The following is a 9,306-nucleotide window of genomic DNA, read 5'->3' as shown; positions in this document are numbered from 1 at the left end:
TTGGGATAATAAGAATAATACACCTAATCATTTTAAATTTACCAAATGGATTCCTTTAATTACCTAAATTTAGCTTTTTCGAGAAATATTAATTGAATTTTTTAGTAGTTTGACCAAGGTCACTAGGTCAAATTATCCGTTAGCATTTTAACTGTTGGAGTCTCTGCACGCTCTTTTTAATCACGCTAAGCTGGATTGGTTCTTCAACTTGTCCTGACGATGAACCACACTGGTTGGTTCGAAACGCGTCGACAAAAGATTGGTTATGTGATTTTGCCGAAGATTATCTTACAATGTTATGAGGTTTTTTATTTACCCACTAAATTTTTAACCAAATAGGTATACAATCTATAATTTTGTGTTTATTGTTTATCGGGTTTGTACAATATCACGGGAAACTACCATAACTTACCAATACATTTGCCCAAAAACCATAACTTATTTCAAAATCAAATTATTATTTTAATTTTATTTCGTAATATTTTTATACATACCTAGTTCTTGACCAAATAGGTACACAATCTATAACTTTGTGTTTATTGTTATCCCGGTTTGTTACAATATCATGGACCATTACCATGACTTATCAATACCATTTCTCCAAAAACCATAACTCATTTCAAAATCAAAATACTTTATTTTAATTTTATTTCATAACATTTGCATACTTACTAATTTTTTGACCAAATAGATACACACTCTATAACCTTGTATTTATTGTAAGTCTATTATATTAAAAATAGTTTTCTTTTAATTTAAAATAAAATTCATAAACGTAAATTGCAAGTAAAATTTTAAATAAATAAATTCAATTGAATTCTAAATAAAATTTGTGATGTCCCAAAATATTTTGAAGATCTTATTATGTTAGATTTTTATATTTATTTTTAATATTACATTAATATAAATTATATTAAGCTATGCTATGCTATATGGATAAATATAAATTATCACTAAAAATATTGTTATTATTCTAAATTATCAATTTTTTTTTTAATAAGATGCAAGTATTTGATTATTTAATGAAATATTATATATTACTTTATTTAAGTAAAAACATTAAATATTATAGTCAAATAAATATGATGAGTTCAAATGGTTTATAAATTCAACTTCAAAATTGATATAAGTTGGTTAGTTTTTTTCTTAATTAATATTTTTGATCATGTAAATATGTAACGCCCCACATGTGGAAGTAAAAAATGAAATCAAATTATTGTTGTTAGTATTTTTATTTTAAATTTTTGTAATTATGAAAAGAAATATAAAAATGAAGAGTTACAACGGATAATAAGGAATTTCTAGAGTCAAAATATATTGAAGATTCCATGATAATATAAAAAAAGTTTTTGAAAACAGTTGAAGGCACTTATTATTCAATTGCTTTCTTCTAAGTCCTTGGGATAAAAAAGGCTCATGAGGGACGAATTGGATGTTGGGTACCATAGGGAGGAATCACTTGAAGAAGAAGGATACATGAAAGTAGGAGTATTTCCAGAGTTGGTTTGGATGAGTGGAAATTTTTCAAGTGAGATTGATTTCTAAGAAGATCGAGAGACGTAATTGGGAGTTCCATTGGAAGGGAAGATTCGTCTCATTCTAGTTCCAAACTCTTAATCATCTGAGGAATTTCAGATAAGTACATTACTCATTGTTTCTTATGATAGAATAAGTTCATAATAATGTGTGACACTTTGAACTAATTTACGAATGGAAAGAAATAAAGGTTTGGTTGTTTCTTTAAAAAAGATTCGTGTAGTTCTTTCTTATATGGAAGTTAGCTAGCAGTAGAGGTTTATGGTTGGTATGGACCAACAATTTGTATTTGTGAGTATGTTAATACTTGTTAAGGGAAAACTATAGACAATGTTGTTGATAATAAGATGGAAAACCTGTTACTGTTGGTAACAACATTGTTGAGTTAAATGGTGTGTTACTCTTGTTAAATAATTGTTGAATTAAAAGGTGGGGACTGTACATAAAAATAGCGCTGTGAATGGATTCTTGTTACGGTTATGCACCTTGCCAGTAATGCTCTTTAATTTACTAGTAATATGCTCTAAATACATCTTGCAAGTAATATTCTTCAATTTACTAGTAATACCCTCTAAATACAAAGAACATCCATGCATGGCACCCCAAAGAGGTAACAGTATCCTAATAATAATGAATATAAAGCATGTATATGCATATAAGAATAAGTCTGGCTAATTTTGTTGATTTAGAATAGTTAACCGTGAGAGATTTTCTATTACACCGTGAACCTAAACCAAACAACTCTACATTCTGAGTAGAAAACTTGAGTCACGTTTAGGCCATAGTAAGGAAAACACCGAACCTAGTCACTGAATTTACCTTCTGGCCTGTCCCATTAGGACAGCGAGGAGGCGAATCCCAGTGGTTGAAGGTGGAATCTGAGACTTTTACCTTAAATAAAGGAAACCTTGTTATCAAGGTAGCCGCTAATTGTAACTGAATTGATTCATAACACACAAAATGATAATAGCTTCAATAATATCAAATGAGTAGCAAACATCAATAGCTTAGCTGACTAGTTAACCTTGTTGACAGTGCAACAACAGGTCTACAATCGAAAAGAACCAAATATGAAATACAGAGCAATGACTCTCAAACGGAAAGGAGTAATAAATCATGCTTGATAGAAGAGATAAACCCGAGGGTGAAACCTTCCTGAAAACAAATATTAAACCTCAGTGAAATGCCAAAAGGAACTTGAATTAGTCCTTAGATCCATTAACAATCTTGAAGTGCAAACACAAAACCTCTGAGGATCTGTTCTGAAGAAACTCATTAAGAGGCTATTCATTTTTCCGCATGAATGGGATAATATTTCATGAGAGCCACAAGGGAACATACGCAATTGCCAACTTCAAGGTGTAGAGTCGTTCATTCCAAGCCATCCTCTGGGACCGTGAACCTTACCTACCTCTTCGAAAACCTGTTGGGTAACCTAAAAACAGAGGGACACAAACATTAAGCTAGATAAACCCGAGGGTGAAACCCTCCTAAAAACAAATATTAAACCTCGGTGAAATGCCAAAAGGAACTTGAATTATTCCTTAGATCCATTAACAACCTTGAAGTGCAAACACAAAACCTCTGAGGATCTGTTATATATTACTTTATTTACATAAAACAATTAAATATTATAGTCAAATAAATATGATGAGTTTAAATGGTTTATAAATTCAACTTCAAAATTGATATAAGTTGGTTAGTTTTTTTCTTAATTAATATTTTCGATCATGTAAATATGTAACGCCCCACATGTGGAAGTAAAAAATGAAATCAAATTATTGTTGTTAGTATTTTTATTTTAAATTTTTGTAATTATGAAAAGAAATATAAAAATGAACAGTTACAATGGATAATAAGGAATTTCTAGAGTCAAAATATATTGAAGATTCCACGATAATATAAAGAAAATTTTTGAAAACAATTGAAGGCACTTATTTTTCAGTTGCTTTCTTCTAAGTCCTTGGGATAAAAAAGGCTCATGAGGGACGAATTGGATGTTGGGTACCATAGGGAGGAACCACTTGAAGAAGAAGGATACATGAAAGTAGGAGTATTTCCAGAGTTGGTTTGGATGAGTGGAAATTTTTCAAGTCAGATTGATTTCTAAGAAGATCCAGAGACGTAATTGGGAGTTCCATTGGAAGGGAAGACTCGTCTCATTCTAGTTCCAAACTCTTAATCATCTGAGGAATTTCAGATAAGTACATTACTCATTGTTTCTTATGATAGAATAAGTTCATAATAATGTGTGACACTTTGAACTAATTTACGAATAGAAAGAAATAAAGGTTTGGTTGTTTCTTTAAAAAAGATTTCTTGTAGTTCTTTCTTATATGGAAGTTAGCTAGCAGTAGAGGTTTATGGTTGGTATGGACCAACAATTTGTATTTGCGAGTATGTTAATACTTGTTAAGGGAAAACTATAGACAATGTTGTTGATAATAAGATGGAAAACCTGTTACTGTTGGTGATAGCATTGTTGAGTTAAATGGTGCGTTACTCTTGTTAAAGAATTGTTGAATTAAAAGGTGGGGTCTGTACATAAAAATAGCGCTGTGAATGGATTCTTGTTACGGTTATGCACCTTGTGAGTAATGCTCTTCAATTTACTAGTAATACGCTCTAAATACATCCTGCAAGTAATGTTCTTCAATTTACTAGTAATACCCTCTAAATACAAAGAACAACCATGCATGGCACCCCAAAGAGGTAACAGTATCCTAATACTAATGAATATAAAACATGTATATGCATATAAGAATAAGTGTGGCTAATTTTGTTGATTTAGAATAGTTAACCGTGAGAGATTTTCTATTGCACCGTGAACCTAAACCAAACAACTCTACATTGTGAGTAGCAAACTTGAGTCACGTTCAGGCCATAGTAAGGAAATCACCGAACCTAGTCACTGAATTTACCTTTTGGCATGTCCCATTAGGACATCGAGGAGGCGATTCCCAGTGGTTGAAGGTGGAATCTGAGACTTTTACCTTAAAGAAAGGAAACCTTGTTATCAAGGTAGCCGCTAATTGTAACTGAATTGATTCATAACACACAAAATGATAATAGCTTCAATAATATCAAATGTGTAGCAAACATCAATAGCTTAGCTGACTAGTTAACCTTGTTGAAAGTGCAACAACAGGTCTACAATCGAAAAGAACCAAATATGAAATACAGAGCAATGAATCTCAAACGGAAAGGACTAATAAATCATGCTTGATATACATTCTTGATAGAAGAGATAAACCCGAGGGTGAAACCCTCCTAAAAACAAATATTAAACCTCGGTGAAATGCCAAAAGGAACTTGAATTAGTCCTTAGATCCATTAACAAGCGTGAGGTGCAAACACAAAACCTCTGAGGATCTGTTCTGAAGAAACGCATTAAGAGTCTATTCATTTTTCCGCATGAACGAGATAATATTTCATGAGAGCCACAAGGGAACATACGCAATTGCCAACTTCAAGGTGGAGAGTCGTTCATTCCAAGCCATCCTCTGGGACCCTGAACCTTACCTACCTCTTCGAAAACTTGTTGGGTAACCTAAAAACAGAGGGACACAAACATTAAGCTAGATATTCACCTCCGGCGCCACAATAAAGACAAAAAATTTATAAGTGAATGAGGATTAACAGATTTTTCTGTAAGTGGGGTGGCCTAACGAGGGTATGCTGAGTGCTAAGTAGCGACAATACCCTGTACTCACCATTGAGCAACAAGGAAAGCTCACCATGAACTTGAAACAATAGGACCATATCGATTTTCCCAATGGAGAATAACAGAACCAGGGAAGAGTCAAGCTCGTTTCTCTAGATGCAAGGAATGAGAACGAAGATGGTCCATGATGAACCAGGTAGGTAGGAACCCTAAACCTCATGTCTTGCCTCTCGAGAATCTAATGGGCTTCATTGGGGAAACAATATGGAAATGCTTCCAAGTGGATGGTGGATCAACATGCACCTTGAGGGCACCTCAAGGGTTTGATAACCATCTGAATTAAAGATGATTGCATATAGGAATTACCATGTTTAAATCTCATAACAATTGTCAGGCAATATAGCATGAAGTCGAAACTTAGATTTGTAATCTGTGCGAGGCTTATTCCAATTAAATGTTTGTACCATAATCATACTTATATATGTAATTAATCAAATGTTTATGGCATGATTGTATTGCTTGAGTTAATTTTGCAATTATATTCAATAGACCTTTATGGTAATTTGGATGAGCTAGGGAGTTAAAAGGTAGTATGGATGCAAATTTTCTTTCATTTCCTTATATTTAGGTCATGTAGGTGTGACAAGTGGTATTAGAGCCCTCAGGTTGTTGCACTGAGGATTGAAAGGAAGATTATTGAATGACAAAAGTAATTATGATACACAGAGGAAGAGGGTTGACGCATTGTGAGAGGAGGATCAAGATATGCCCCCTATAGAGGGACAACTAGACATAACCCAGAGGTTTGGGTACAGTTGATTGAGCCAAATCAGAAAAAAAAAATGTTGCACTACTCGAAACAACACTAGAAATAGTCCAACAACTATTAGCAGAGATGTTGAACTTACGAGCGGACAATGAAAGTTTACGATTGGGGAACCTACAAATAGAACGAGATAGACATTAAGCTCGATATTCACCTCTGACGCCACAAAAAAGACCAAAAATGAATAAGTGAATGAGGATTCCTAGATTTTGTTGCAAGTGCGATGACGTGACGGGGGTAGGCTAAGTGCTGAGCAGCGGCAATACCCTGTACCAGCCATCGAGTGACAAGGAAATCTCAACATTAACCTCAAACAGTAGGACCATATAGATTTTCTGAGTGGAGAATAGTAGAACTACGGAAGAGTTGAGCTCATTTCTCCAGATGCAAGGAATAAGAACGAGGATGGTCCATGATGAACCAAGTAGGCAGGTACACTAACCCTCATGTCTTCCCTCTCGAGCATTTGATGAGCTGCCTCGGGGAAACAATATGGAAGGGATGCCAAGTGGAGGGTGGATCGACATGCACCTAGAGGGAAACTTGAGGGTTTGAGAACCATCCAAATTAAATATGAGAGCATATAGTAATTACCATGGTTAAATCTCACAACAATTGTCACGAAATGTAGCATGAAGTCCAAATTTAGATTTGCAATCTCTGTCAGGTTTATTCCCATTAAATATATGTAGTATAATCAGACGTATATATGTAATTAATCAAATGCTTATGGCATGATTGTGTTGCTTGAGTTAATTCCGAATTATATTGAATAGACCTTTATGGTAATTTGGATGAGCTAGGGAGTTAAAAGGTAGTATGAATGTAAATTTTCTTTCATTACCTTATACTTAGGTCATGTACATGTGACAAGTGGTATAAGAGCCCTTAGGTTGCTACACTGAGGCTAGAAAGGAAGATTATTGAATAAAAAAAGTAATTATGATACACAGAGGAAGATGCTTGACGCATTGTGAGATGAGGGGCAGTATATGCCCCCTCTAGAGGGACAATTGGACCTAACCGAGATGTTTGGTATAGTTTAGTGATCCAAATCAGAACAAAAATATTGCACTACGGGGAACAATACTAGAAATAGTCCAACAACTACTAGCAAAGATGTTGAACTTATGAGCAGATAATGAAATATTACGATTGCAGCAGGAAAAGATTATGAATAGTCTTTCGGGGTAAATAAAAAACCTCATAATATGAGCTTCAGAAAATGTTCTTCTCTCTCAATATGTGAACAAGCTAAACAAAATTTGGAGAACTCGAATGGGAGTTCAAAAGAAAAAAGATGATAATGGTGAAGATGATTATCATCATGGTATGGAATGAATGAAAAACTCACATATTTATAACAAAGTGTTGAGTGAATCTCGAAGATGGGTAATAATAAAATAATATCAACCAAATTAAGATCTTACTACTTGGAATACTTTATTACATTTATTGGAGAGGGAAAAGATATTTAAAATGGTCAAATATATTTATTTAGAAATAATTAATAAATAAAATGTTTTATTAATTATTTCGCAAGAATTAAGAATGGTGTGAAAATTAAGTAATTATTAAATAGTGATTTAACAATTATTCCAATAACTGAAATAAGGAAAATTAAATAAATAGTTATTTATTTAATTATTCCTAAGGGATTTAGTCAGATGTCACAAGGAATAATTATTTAAATAATTATTTAATAATTATTCCTAGATAAAATTAAATAAATAATGATTTATCTAATTATTATAATGCGTTTTTTTATTTAAATGAGAAAATAATTTAATAAAAGTGATTTACTAGATTATTTACTAAAGTGAAAGTGATTTTACTATGGTAAAATTAAATCTACATGGTGTATTTCTATCCTCCTAGTTTGAAATGGCTAGGTGATAATTTTTTGGTGATAACAAATCCCCCCACACATATGACTGTTATGAAAAAATAGTATGGGGATAGTGCAACTCCATGGTGATAGGAAATGGGTATTTGTTTCAGTGATGGAGAAAAGGGATAATGGGGCTGAAATGACTTAAGGGAGTGCCACATGGCAGAGAAAGGCCATACAGATTTAAAATGTGTATATTTTCCTAAGGAAGATAGAGGGAGTCATTATGGATTTGACACTTTATTGTATCCCATTTTATTCTAATCAACTATGGTGCAAATGGGTAGCGAGCCTTGTGCTTGGAGTTCTAGGCTAGTTGGAAGGTATTTCAATTTATGTTTTGGAAGGTGCCGAGAGAGTAGTGACATGTCTTACAAGCCCATGATTAGACTATCTCTAACTGGATGTATCACAACCATAAAGGTGGGCCCCATTGAGAGATTAGCACAGCATATACAAGGGGTGTACCACTAGTGCATGTTTGAGAGAGTGGGAGCATGTGGTTGGGGTAGTGTTTGTTGGATGGGTACGTTGTTCGATAGTATGTGTTTCTTATTTGCTTTTTACACCAATGATTGTGGAGTTGTGGAGTTGTAGCCATAGGGGTGAATCGTGTTTGAGATTGATGAACCCTAAGGTCTATGGTTGGGTGGAACGTGGAGAGCCTACAACCAATTTCTTATTTCATTCTAGATAATTTTTCATGTTTATCATGTGATTTGATTTTCAATCAATTAATGTGTGTTGGAAACCCTAATTTTCTAGATTATATGCATTACTATCAGTAATAATGCATCAATTGTTAATAGTATTCCATTGTGAAATTATGCTTCATGGTGTATAATGGTTTGTAGATGCGAATGTTGTATTTATGCATTTTGAACATACATCATACCCATATCCTATGATCCAATTCTCCTTTACTCAGTTACACGTTGGCATTATGAGTGGTTTGGTTGTGCTAGCATTTCCCAATGGGGGGTTGGGGACATAACACCTTTCTTGCACTTCAATCTCAAACCCTAATATTTTTTTTGTCCTACTTCTATTCTAACAATTTTAATTTGTTATCAAGATTTGGATCTAACTCCATTTTATTTTCTACTCTCTAGTTTCTAGTAGATCTATGTGATCATAAAGAGTGTCTAGGGTGAGCTTGTTGAGAAACCCCTTGCTACCTTGAGGTTTTGGTTTATAGTAAGAAGTGCCCTTTGTTGAAAGATAATAGTAATTTACATTGACATTAAAATTGAAATTAAATAAAAACTAACATGAATATAAGTATATAATAAAATTGACATGCATATTGAAACCATTGTGTTAGAAAATGACATGTACAGTGAAATCAACACATTGATTTCATTGTAATTTTTTCATCATTAAACATTA

Source organism: Pinus tabuliformis, chromosome 4_1, assembly GCF_031772625.1.
Source record: "Pinus tabuliformis cultivar Carrire ecotype Pingquan chromosome 4_1, CPIR1, whole genome shotgun sequence".
NCBI lineage: Eukaryota > Viridiplantae > Streptophyta > Pinopsida > Pinales > Pinaceae > Pinus > Pinus tabuliformis.
The sequence above is the reverse complement of the archived record's forward strand: the minus strand, read 5'-3'. Positions refer to the sequence as shown.